General features: G+C 44.3%; 1 protein-coding gene across 5 annotated transcripts in view; it reads left to right on the forward strand.

Annotated features, from left to right (window-relative positions):
- Window positions 1-2,706: 2,706 nt before the first annotated feature.
- Window positions 2,707-13,244, forward strand: part of mtres1 (mitochondrial transcription rescue factor 1) — a 30,749-nt gene continuing 20,211 nt past the window's right edge. For 2 of the 5 annotated variants that reach the window (XM_085997750.1, XM_085997751.1), the window contains exons 1-2: window positions 2,707-2,852; window positions 12,330-12,433. The gene's annotated coding sequence lies outside the window, so the exon portion shown is untranslated. Of the gene's footprint in view, window positions 2,853-9,783; window positions 9,913-12,329; window positions 12,434-13,244 lie in introns of all 5 variants that reach the window. The other 3 variants (XM_085997749.1, XM_085997752.1, XM_085997748.1) reach the window with 3 other exon arrangements.

Raw genomic sequence — 13,244 nt, forward strand, 5'->3', positions numbered from 1 at the left:
TGCACATTGGCTGCCATATTTCAATACATTACAACAGTGACATGGGGCGCGATCTTGCCAGCCCTGGGGAGGTGGGTATGGAGGCGGGACTGCCAGGAAAATGGCAGAATTTGGGGGAGGATGTCCAACCCATCCCCAACCCGCCTCCGTGCCATCTTGCCAGGAGGTGGGTAGCCGACCCACGCCGGGTCCCATCTCCTTGGAGGCGGGAAGGAGATTACAGCCACTTATCTGCCTGTTAACAGGTAGTTAACAGGCAGATAAGAGGATTATCCCCATTTTACCCACACAAGTGCGGGCTTCCTGAAGGCTCCGAGCCCCGCCAGGGTCACCGAGGCGAGTAGTGGGTCTGCGGGGGTCGGAGGGGTGTGAAGGTAAATGATGGGTGCAAGTGTGGAGAGGTGAGTATGTGAGGTAAGTGGAAAGTGTTAGAAAAAGTTTACTTACCTTTGTTTCTTCCTGCAGGCTTCAATCGTTGGGTATGCGGCGAGTCTTGCACCTCCGCGGCAGAGATGACAGATGGCTGCTGCATTCTCCAATGCAACAACCATCTAATTTCTGCAAAAGAAAGAGGTTTGATGAGGTCTTGAATTCAAGAACTCATCAAACTACAGAGAATGTCACTGTTTGGCAGCTTCACAGAGCTGTCAAACGATGACAATTCATCTGTCAAAAATTTTTGACAGATGAAACGTCATACGCTGACATCCTCTGTAATCAGCTTTCCCTTAATTGGCCTGCTAAGCCCGCTGGGCGGGCTTAACAAGGTCAGTCAAGGGGAAATAGCGTGGGTTGACCAGAAGTTGATGGAGACGGGACTGAAACCTGACAAGTGGGAATCCCGTCCCCAAAAGCTCCCCATTGGCAAAATCCAGCCCTACACTTCCAAAGTACTCCATTGGCTGTAAAGCACTTTCGGATGTTCTGAGGTCATGAAAGGCGCTATACAAATGCAAGTTTGTTCCAATAAAGGGATATGGGATCGGGGGTCACATGGAATTAGGACTATTGCTTGTGTTCAGGATAAACACTAACATAGCATGTTTGGGCCAAATGGTCTGTTTTCATGTTGTAATACTATGTATACTGCAGATGCACTTGCTGTGTTCAGATAGGTCAGAATGGAACTTTGCGCAGGGAGTCCTGTGAAGATCAAAGACAGAAGAGAGGTAAAGGGGGAGGATGGCATGGACAGCTTTAATGAAGCTACAAAGAGAACGAGGAGGGAAAAAGCACAGTCACAGATGCTATTTGCAATTTTGGCCGAGATGTTTCGATGTTGTGAGAAAGGTGGAAACTGCACAGGGAGGAATTTGAACGGGGAATTTCGAGAGATGGATACAAAATTTCCGATCTTCTGATGAAGATTGTGAGTCTCCGTGGTAATTTTTTTATTTTGTTCATTCTCGGGAAATGGGCATCGCCAGCCAGTCCGGCATTTATTGTCCATCTCTAGTTGCCCTTGAGAAGGTAGTGATGGGCCGCCTTCTTGAACCACTGCAGTCTGTGTGGTGAAGATGCTCCCACAGTTGTTAGGCAGCGAGTTCCAGGATTTTCACCCAGCGACAATGAAAGAACAATATATTTCCAAGTCGGGATGGTGTATGACTCTGAGGGGGACTTGGAGGTGATGGTGTTCCCATGCACCTGCCATGCTTGTCCTTCTAGGTGGGGGCGTGTGCAGATTTGGGAGGTACTGTAACAAAGAGCTATATTCTGCCAGTGTCAACTGTGGCTCAGTTGGTAGCACCCTTGCCTCTGAATCAGAATGAGACTCTGAGCACAAAAATCTAGTCTGATCCTGCAGTGGAGTGCTGCACTGTCGGAGGTGCCATCTTTCGGAGAGATGTTAAATGTCTGCTCTCTCAAGTGGATGTAAAAGATCCCATTACATTATTTTGAAGAAAAGCAGGGGAGCTATCCCTGCTGTCCTGGCCAATATTTATCCCTCAATCAACATCACTAAAACAGATTATCTGGTCATAATCACATTGCTGTTTGTGGGAGCTTGCTGTGTGCAAATTGGCTGCCGCATTGCTGACATTACAACAGTGTCTACACTCCAAAAAGTACTTCATTGGCTGTAAAGCGCTTTGGGACGTTCGGTGGTTGTGAGAGGCGCTATATAAATGCAAGTATTTCTTTCTTTCTATTAAATTATACTATCATATATTTATCAGTGATTCATTTTGAGACCAAAACCAAAGGTATATTGTCTCATATTAAGTAATATACACATCAGAAAATATTTGTGTATATGTAAAAATCTACTCCAAAATGCTGGCAGATGCACCAAGTCCTCTCTTTTGGTAGGACCAGTCAAAAATAAACAAATAGGCTGTAACTAATAAAACCTTAAATAATCCTTAGTAAATCAAATTAAAATTTGGTTGTCCAATCCAATGCACCAAGTCAAGTGCCAACAATCACAAGTTGCGAGGGTCAACCCCCCGCCCCCTGAAAATAAACCCCACACATCATCATGTAGAATATACCGACATCAAGAATTGCCAAATTCTTATCCAGGATTAAGTGCTACAAAGTTTTTGCCTGAAGTTGGGAGCTCTGTATTGCAGGACTTTTTTTGTTGCATTTTTGATGTTCACTCGCGGCCAGCACGATTGCAGTGAAAGAGCAGTGCGACCACACAGCAGCAAGCAGTGTGCCTGTTGGCGTTTGCACATTTCTTCCTGTAGAGGAGCTGGTGACTCAGGAACCTGAACCAGGAGAGCTCATCTTGTCCGGTCTCTGTTGCGGTGCACTCGTTGGGCTGTTGAGGCTAAAGTGAAAAGATTAAAGGGCAAGTCAGAGAGAGAGAGGAAAAAAGACACAGCGTCTCACATCTGCAACAAGTAAGGTTTCTGGATACAGCGCCTGTTACTTATTGTGTGGGGTTTGAGCGAGTGCAGCCCTGCTGGGCACCAGGGACTGGCTCCAAACACCCGGGGGCCTTTTTTAAGGTTGCATTCTGTCTCCTTGTCTTGTCGATTGGACTTGTGCAAAGTAAACTGCAGGTCAACAGTTATCAAGAGACTCCCTCCGAGTTATAATTACAAAGCACGACATTGCCACTTGCTCTTCACCGTGTTGAGGTTGGCAACTAGATTTTCAGAGTTGTTCTCGCGCAAGAATGGAGACGTAATGATCTTTTAGCAAACTCTCATTTTCCCCTGCAATGTATATATTTGCCGCGATGTTTATTGAGTTTATTTTAATGTTTCTATTCTATGGTTAAGTAGCTCCCTGCGTGGATGGCGCATTTTAGTCTAGTTTACTGAGCGGATTTAAGAATATATAAGAACAAAAGTATAACGAGCAGGAGTAGGCCATACAGCCCCTCGAGCCTGCTCCACCATTCAGTAAGATCATACCTGATCTTCAACCTCAACTCCACTTTCCCGCCCTGTCCCCAGATCCCTTGATTCCCCATGAATCCAAAAATCTATCTCAGCCTTGAATATACTCAACGATTCAGCATCCACAGCCCTTTGGGGTAGATAATTCCAAAGATTCACAACCCTCTGCGGGAAGAAATTCTTCCTCATCTCAGTCTTAACTGGCTGACCCCTTATCCTGAGACTATGCCCCTTAGTTCTAGACTCCCCAACCAGGGGAAACAACCTCTCTGCATCTATCCTGTCAATCCTCCTCAGAATCTTGTATGTTTTCAATGAGATCACCTCTCATTCTGCTCAATCTCTCCACAACCCTCTCATCCCAGGAATTAATCTAGTGAACCTTTGTTGCACCGCCTCTAAGGCAAGTATAGCCTTCCTCCGATAAGGAGGCCAAAACTATGCACAGTATTCCAGGTGTGGTCTTACCAAAGCCCTGTACAATTGAAGCAAGACTTCCTTACTCTTATACTCCAACCCCCTTGCAATAAAGGCCAACATGCCATTTGTCTTTCTAATTGCTTGCTGTACCTGCATGCTAGCTTTCTGTGTTTCCTGTACAACGACACCTAAATCTCTCTGAACACCAACATTTAATAGTTTCCCACCATTTAAAAAAATATGCTGTTTTTCTATTCTTCCTACCAAAGTGAATAACCTCACATTTCCCCACATTATATTCCATCTGCCACCTTTATTGCCCACTCACTTAACCTGTCTATATCCCTTTGCAGGCTCTTTGTATGCTCCTCACAGCTTACCTTCCCACCTAGCTTTGTAGCGTCAGCAAATTTGAATACATTACACTCGGTCCCTTCAACAATAACAACAACAACACAAGAGTATTATAAGACACAAAATGTGACACCGAGCCACAAAAGGAGAAATTAGGGCAGGTGACCAAATGCTTGGTCAAAGAGGTAGGTTTTAAGGAGTGTCTTAAAGGAGGAAAGAGAGGTGGCGAGGTTTAGGCCGGGAATTCCAGAGCTTAGGGCCTAGGCAACAGAAGACATGGCCACCAATGGTTGAACGATTATAATCAGGGATGCTCCAGAGGGCAGAATTAGAGGAGCGCAGATATCTCTGGGGGGAGGAGATTACAGAGATAGGGAGGGGCGAGGCCATGGAGGAATTTGAAGACAAGGATGAGAATTTTGAAATCGGGGTGTTGCTTAATCGGGAGTCAATGTAGGTCAGCGAGCACAGGGGTGATGGGTGAATGGAAGTTAGGACACAGGCAGCAGAGTTTTGGATGATCTCAAGTTTACATAGGGTAGATCATGGGAGGTCAGCCAGGATGTACATTGGAATAGTCAAGTCTAGAGGTAACAAAGGCATGGATGAGGGTTTCAGCAGCGGATGAGCTGAGTCAAGGGTGGAGACGGGTGATGTTACGGAGGTGGAAATATGCGGTCTTGGCTATGCCGTGGTTATATGGTTGGAAGCTTATTTCAGGGTCAGATATGACACCAAGATTGAGAACAGTGTGGTTCAGCCTCAGACACTTGTTAGGGAGAGGGATGGAGTCAGTGGCTAGGGAATGGAGTTTGTGGCGGGGACTGAAAACAATGGCTTCGGTCTTCCCAATATTTAATTGGAGAAAATTTCTGCTCATCCAGAACTGGATGTCGGACAAGCATTGTGTCAATTTAGAGACCGTGGAGGGGTCGAGAGAAGTGGTGGTGAGGTAGAGCTGGGTGTCGTCAGCGTACACATGAAACTGACACTGTTTTTGGATGATGTCGCCAAGAGACAGCATGTAAATGAGAAATAGGGGGCCAAGGATAGATCCTCGGGGCACACCAGAGGTAACGATGCGGGAGTGGGAAAAGAAGCCATTGCAGGTGATTACCTGGCTACAATTAGATAAGAATGGAACCAGGCGAGTGCAGTCCCACCCAGCTGGACGACAGTGGAGAGGCGTTGGAGAAGGATGGAGTGGTCAACCGTGTCAAAGGCTGCAGACAAGTCAAGAAGGATGAGGAGGGATAGTTTACCTTTGTCACAGTCACAAAGGATATAATTTGTGACTTTCATGAGAGCTGTTTCGGTGCTGTGGCAGGAATGGAAACCTGATTGGAGGGATTAAAACATGGAATTGCGGGAAAGATGGGCACGGATTTGGGAGGCGACAACAAGTTCAAGGACATTGGAGAGGAAAAGGAGGTGGGAGATGAGGTGTTAGTTCGCAAGGACGGAGGAGTCAAGGGTTGGTTTTTGAGGAGAGGGGTGATGACTTCATCTAAGTCATTAATATAAATTGTAAATAGCTGAGGCCTTGCGGCACCCCACTAGTTACAGCCTGCCAACCTGAAAATGACATGTTTATATCCCTACTCTTTGTGTTATTTCAGTTAACGAACCCTCTACCCATGCTATTACATTACCCCCCAACCCCATGAGCTCTTATCTTGCATAACAACCTTTTATGTGCCACCTTATCGAATGTCTTTTGGAAATCCAAATATACTACATCCACTGGTTCCACTGTATCTACCCTGCTAGTTACATCCTCAAAAAACTCTTAGGAAAATCGTGTTTAACAAATTTATTTTCATAAAACCATGTTGACTCTGCCTAATCATATTATGATTTTCTAAATGCCCTGTTACTACTTCCTTAATAATGGATCCCAGCATTTTCCTGACAACTGATGTCAGGCTAACTGGCTTGTAGTTCCCTGTTTTCTCTCTCCTTCCTTTCTTGAATAGCTGGGTTACATTTGCTGGAGCTATTCTAGAGTCTAGGGAATTTTTGGAAGATCACAACCAATGCAACCACTATCTTTGCAGCCACCTCTTTTAGAACCCTAGGATGTCGGCCATCAGGTCCAGGGGATTTGTTGGCTTTTAGTCCCATTAGTTGCTCAAGTACTTTTTCTCTACTGATCTTAATTACTTTAAGTTCCTCACTCTCATTAGCCCCTTGGTTCCCCACTATTTTTCTTTTTGTGTCTTCTACTGTGAAGACAGGTACAAAATATTTGTTTAAAGTCTCTGCCATTTCCTATTCCGATTATAATTTCTCCTGTCTCAGCCTCTAAGGGACCAATGTTTACTTTTGCTACTCTCTTCCTTTTTACATACTTGTAGAAGCTCTTACAATCTGTTTTTATATTTCTTGCTAGTTTACTATCCTATTTTCTCCCTTTTTTTATCATTTTTTGGGGTCATCCTTTGCTAGTTTCTAAAGCTCTCCCAATCCTCATTTCATTTGAAAAACTCACTTATCATTTAGTTTTTTCTCAAGATGCAGGTTATGCTGCAAATGCATATTTTTTATGAGTGACCCTGAGAAGGTGGTGGTGGTGGTGCTCGGTCTTCTTGAATCACTGCAGTTTCTGGTGCTGATGGGATTCACACAACAGTTTTTGTTGGGGAAGTCCAGATTTTGCAATAAAAGCAGAAAATGCTAGAAACACTTAGCAGGTCAGTCAGCATCTGTGGAGAGAGGAAGGTAGGGTTAATGATTCAAGTCAATGACCTTTCATCAGAACCGCCACAGTTGTTATTCCCAGGTCAGTCCACACCATGCACTCTGTGCCCTCGACATCTATATCAGCCCTCTCCTTGGCCACTGCCTCAGTCTGAACCAGACTGTCGTAACCTTAGGGCACGATCTTGCCAGCCCTGGGGAGGCGGGACTGCCGGGAAAATGGCAGCATCTGGGGGCGGGTACCGATCCCGCTCCAACCCGCCTCCGTGCCATCTTCCCAGGAGGCGGGTAGCCGACCTGCGCCGGGTGCCGTCTCCTGGAGGCAGGAAGGGGATTACAGCCGCTTAACTACTTCTGCCTGTTAACAGGTAGTTAACAGGCAGATAAGAGGATTATCCCCATTTTATCCACACAAGTGCGGGCTTCCCGAAGGCTGTGAACCCTGCCAGGGTCACTGAGGCGAGCAGTGGATCTGCGGGGGTCGGAAGGGTGCGAAAGTGCACTGTGAAGGTAAGTAATGGGTACAAGTGTGGAGAGATGAGTATGTGAGGTAAGTGGAAAGTGTTAGAAAAAGTTTACTAACCTTTGTTTCTTCCTGCAGGCTTCAATCGTTGGGGATGCGGAGAGTCTTGCAACTCCGCGGCAGAGATGACAGATGGCTGCTGCATTCTCCAATGCAACAACCATCTAATTTCTGCTAAAGAAAGAGGTTTGATGAGTCTTGAATACAAGGACTCATCAAACTACAGAGAATGTCAGTGTTTGACAGCTTCACAGAGCTGTCAAACGATGACAATTCATCTGCCAAAAAATGTTGACAGATGAAACGTCATACGTTGACGTTCTCTGTAACCGGCTTCCCCTTAATTGGCCTGCTAATCCCGCCAGCTAACAAATTCAATTAAGGGAAAATAGCGTGGGTTGGCCAGAAGTCGATGGAGGCGGGACTAAAACCCGACAAGTGGGAGTCCCGCCTCCAAAAGTTCCCCATTGGCAAAATCCAGCCCTTAGTGTCCTATTTGACCTTGAGCTGACCTTCTGACCCCATATCCTCTCCATTGCAAAGACTGCTAAATTCCATATCCTGTAACATTGCCCACCATCTGCTGCTGCAAACCTCATCTATGCCTTTGGCCCCTCCAGGATTGACTATTACAATACTCTCCTGGTTAGCCTCCCAACCTCCACTCTTCATAGACTTCGGTCATCCAAATCTTTGCTGCCCATATCCTGTCCTGCTCCAAGCCCCGCTCATCTATCACCCCTGTGCTCACTGACCTACATTGGCCCCTGGTCCCCCAACACCTCCTATTTTAATATTCTCAACCTCCTGTTTAAATCCCTTCATAGCCTCACCTCCCCCTGCCATCTCTGTAACTTAATTCCACCCTTCAATCCCTCAACCCCGAACCAATGTTTCTCTGACTCCAGTCTTTTCTGCATTCCCCCTCTCCCTCTTTCCTTCGGCCCACCAATGGCGGTCATGTCTTCAGCTGCCTAGACACCACACACTGGAGTTCTCTGCCTTAAGCCTCCTACCTCTACTTCTCTTCCTTTAAGACTTAATACTTAAAATCTGCTTTTTTGACCAAGCCTTTGAGCGAATTCCTAATATTCTCCTCCTTTGGCTCACCATTCATTTTCTTTTGATTACACATTAGTGAAGCACCGTAAGATGCTTTTTTTACTACATTAAAGGCACAATAAAGTTGTTATGTTTACAAATCAGACTGAAGTCTGTTGGTCCACCCGTCCTGTTTTTGGACTGGACAAGCTGGTTTTGTGCAAATTGTCCAGAAATTATGAATTGTAAACTGGACGCCAAAAGATTTGCCACTCCCCCACGTACTTCTGTCTCTTACAAAATGCAGGAATAGCCATCAAGGTCTTCCACTGAGTTTTCATGATCAGCAGCGTAAACATTGCACTGAGCTCATGATCCCACCCAGACGTGGTGTCCTGCACTCTCTTCTGCCTTGACTTTGGCAGAAGGTGGGACCTATCCAAGAGCCGAACGCCATTACAAGTCCAACATTTCCTCACTTTGACTCCCCGATCCAGGACTGGACTCCTGACGATCGCCCGTCTTCCAGTTCACGGTTTACCACTTGTACTTTTCCCCCGTTTGCTGCGAATCCAGTTACTAAATTTTGTCGTGAAAGTTTTGCTTTATCAGTTAGCATAAATAAGATAATGATGCTGCACTGTAAATTGTAACAGCGTTAGGTGATCAGAAAACTGAACAATATGCTTATCTGCTGAGTGTGGTAAACCACTGTTAACCTGTACATGCCTGTGTGGTAAACCACTGTTAACCCTGTACAAGTCCAGGCATGTCTCAGCCCCTGGCTCCACCCCTAAGCCTGGGTATAAAGGTGACTCACCACCCTTCCCCGTGGAGCTCTTAGGATGGATTCACTAGCAGAGGCATGCTCTAGTTCTTAGTCAATAAAAGCCTACTTCATTTAAGTCCATCTCGTAGTCTTTGGTATTGTTGATAGCGCATCACTGAGCATGTTATTTTTTAGTAAGAGGGTCTGAATTATCATTCAATTATATCGTAGTCACTAAACTGATAGGGTAACCATCATAAATCATCGGAATCCAAGCAGGAAAATGCCTTGCCATGAACACCACAGTAAATATTATTTTATAACCGGAGACCTGGAAGCCATTTTTATGCCTGTAATCTGCACTCGGGGTTCAGATAACATATTAAACTGCTCCACATTTGTGCTCATACTTCATCCCTTTGTTTAAAACCCCTTTTGTGGGTTTCCTGTCTTGCAATCGCTCCTAGTATCTATTGGTTTCCGTGGGTATATCATACCTATAGTATTGCCATTATATAGAGTGTACACATAATATAGTTCCTTAAATAACTATGGCGTATGGGTCGAGTTTGGAAATTTGTGCAAAGATTCAGAGTTATTTGCTTGTTAATTTTTTCTAGCAGCACTGGGAAACATTTAAAACGGTGTTCAACAGAGTCAAGGAACAATATATTCCACTAAAAGGAAAGAACAAACTAAACACTAATGAGACTCCATGGATGAATAAAGCCATAAGGGAACAATTGAGGGTAAGAAAGAGGCATACATTAAGTACTTAGACAGCAGGGGAGTGCAGGATAAGGGAGATTGCGAAGAGATTAGGAGATAAGTCAAAAAAAAATTAGGAAGGCAAAGAGGAACTATGAAATTAAATTATCAAGGAACCTAAAACAAAATAGTAAAATATTTTACAGGCACATCAATTAAAAAAAGGAAGGTTGGGATGGGAACAGGGCCATTAAGAGATAGTCAGGATAATACCACAGGTAACGATAGAGAGATGGCAGAAATAGTAAATCAATATTTTGCTTCAGTATTTACCAGGAAGATAGAACAGGTGGTCATGACTTTGGATGATGAGATAACTGCATTTAAAATAAAAAGAATGGATATATTAAATAAACTAATCAAACTCAAAGGGGATAAAATCCCTGGTCCGGATGGATTGCATTCATGCATTTAAAAAGAATCTAGAAGAGATAACAGAGGCATTACTAAACATATTTAATAATTCATTCGAAAAAGGTGCAGTGCCAGAAGACTGGTGGATAGCTAACGTAATACCTATATTCAAGAAGGGGGATAGAACATGTCCAGGGAATTATAGACCAGTCAGCTTAACATCGGTGGTAGGAAAAATATTGGAATCCCTACTAAAGGAGAAAATAGAAGAACATCTGGAAACCAAAATATAATAAGGAATAGTCAGCATGGATTTCAAAAGGGAAAGTCTTACTTGACCAAAATCATTGAATTTTTTGAAGAGGTAACAGACAGTAGACAATGGTAATGCAGTAGATGTAATTTATCTGGATTTTCAAAAGGCCTTCGATAAGGTAACCCATAATAGACTGATGAACAAGGTCAGAGAATGCGGAGTCAGGGGACAAGCAGCAGAATGGCTAGCTAGCTGGCTTCAAGACAGAAAGCAGAGAGTAGGAGTAAAGGGTAGCTATTCACAGTGGCAGAAGGTGGGTACTGGTGTTCCGCAAGGATCAGTGCTGGGACCACTGTTGTTCACAATTTATATTAACGATTTAGACTTGGGAATCAAAAACACAATTTCTAAATTTGCAGATGACACCAAATGGGGGGAATAGTCAATACTGAGGAGGACTGCAACAAATTACAGGAGGACATTAATAAACTTGCAGAATGGGCATATAATTGGCAAATGAAGCTCAACACAGATAAATGTGAGGTATTACATTTTGGTAGGAAGAATAGGGAGGTCACTTATTACTTGGTGCGAGTCTAGCTGGGGTAGAGGAACAAAGGGATCTCGGAGTACACAAATCACTAAAAGTAGCGACACAGGTTAGCAAGGCCATAAAAAAAAAGCAAACCAAGCACTCGGGTTTATTTCTAGAGGGGTAGAATTGAAAAGTAGGGAAGTTATGCTAAACCTGTATCGAACCTTGGTTAGACCACACTTAAGAGTACTGCGTACAATTCTGGTCGCCATATTATAAAAAGGATATAGAGGCACTGGAGAGGGTGCAGAGAAGATTTACAAGGATGATACCAGAATTGCGAGGGTATACCTATCAGGAAAGGATAAACAGGCTGGGTCTCTTTTCTCTTGGAAAAAAGAAGGCTGAGGGGTGACCTAATAGAGGTCTTTAAAATTAAGAAAGGTTTTGATAGAGTGGATACAGAGAGAGTGTTTCCACTTGTGGGGAAGAGCATAACTAGAGGCCATCAATATAAGATAGTCACCAAGAAATCCAATAGGGAATTCAGAAGAAACTTCTTTACCCAAAGAGTGGTGAGAATGTGGAACTCGCTACCACAGGGAGTGGTTGAAGCGAATAGTTTGGATGCGTTTAAGGGGAGGCTGGACAAGCATATGAGGGAGAAGGGAATCGAGGGTTATGCTTATAGATTTAAATGAGGAAAAACGGGAGGAGGCTCGAGTGGAGCATAAACACCGGCATAAACTGGTTGGGCCGAATGGCCTGTTTCTGTGCCGTATATCCGATGTAATCCTATGTAAATTAGATGCTCTGTTCTGTGCCACCATATGGTGAGGTGCCTTTTTAAAGTAGTTGTTTCAGGTTGCTCATGTTTCCTCTCCTATATGTATATTTGTTTCTCTCCTATGAGTGGCAGTGTGGTACTGCTAGGTCAGTGCATGGCAGAGAGGCTTCATCTGTGAACGTGTGGAGGAGATGCAGCAAGTGAGACTCCTGCAGGAGGCAATTCACTTGCCAGCACGGCTCTTTAAAACGGCGGGAGCCGGTGCCATGATGCAACAAATTTGGCTCGGTCACAACATCTGAAACGCCGACACTTCGCTTAGATCCACTTAGCATGTCGTTGCTAAGGTAACATCCCATCACTCAGATGCTTGTTGGAAGGCAAGCTGGTGCTCATCTTATGATGAGGAGGACAAATTGGAAGCGTGAGATTTCTTTAAAAGAATCTGAAATGTTATATTTTGCAGTTGAGGAATTGCTTCGATAGTCCAGCCAGCCCTGCCTCCCACCATCCCATGTCCTGAGCAGCTGGAACAACAGAAGCAAGAGTGAGTCTAATCCGACTGACACGGTAACCTTTTAACAATTTCTTTATTGAATGCCACTGTTGTTTGATCGCATCACCAACAAAGCCACATAAAGACTTTCTGCTCCCTATCAAGTTCATATGCGGAAAGCATGTGTTAAAACAGTCTGTTGTACAGTACATCCACAGGCCAGGACTGCCCCTTCACCCTGGATAGTTAGGGACAGTCACAGATGGGTGCCCTGTGCTGCCCAGTAAAACCAGCAGCAACTATTCTGATGTGAGCGAAATCATTTTTCAATCAGTGATTTAAAAAATATATCGTTTTATAGTTTATTAGAACTTCAATTATGGAAATCATCATATCAATAAAGCAAGCATTTGTTGAGGCAGCCAGTGTTGTTGTTTTGAAGATTTTTTTATTTGTTGAAATTCTGAACCTTCTGAAAATCCGCATGCGCCACATCTACTACATTTCCTTTATCTTCCAATCGGTCACTTCTTCAACAAAAAAAAAATAGAATTTGCCAAGCGTGATTTGCCTTTAACAAATACGTGCTGGCTGCCCTTGATTAATCAAATCATTTCTAAATGCTTACTAATTTTATCTCAAATTAAGGATTCTAAGGCCGTACTTTTCTGGGGTGGTAGTGGGCGTGATCGGTGGCGGGTCGGGTGGCAAAGTTGTTATTTTCATCGTGGAGCCAACCTGACTGGCAGCAGCGGGCGACCTAATTGAAATCATTATCAGGTAGTTTGCAGGCACTTGAGCCTTTTTTCACTGACTTTTTTCATTTCCCTGCATGGCCATGGGATTCACGCAGCTCGGGAACCACGTCTGTCAGCCTGAGGCGGG

Source organism: Somniosus microcephalus, chromosome 9 (assembly GCF_052327205.1).
Source record: "Somniosus microcephalus isolate GS21.2 chromosome 9, FLI_Smic_1.0, whole genome shotgun sequence".
Lineage (NCBI taxonomy): Eukaryota > Metazoa > Chordata > Chondrichthyes > Squaliformes > Somniosidae > Somniosus > Somniosus microcephalus.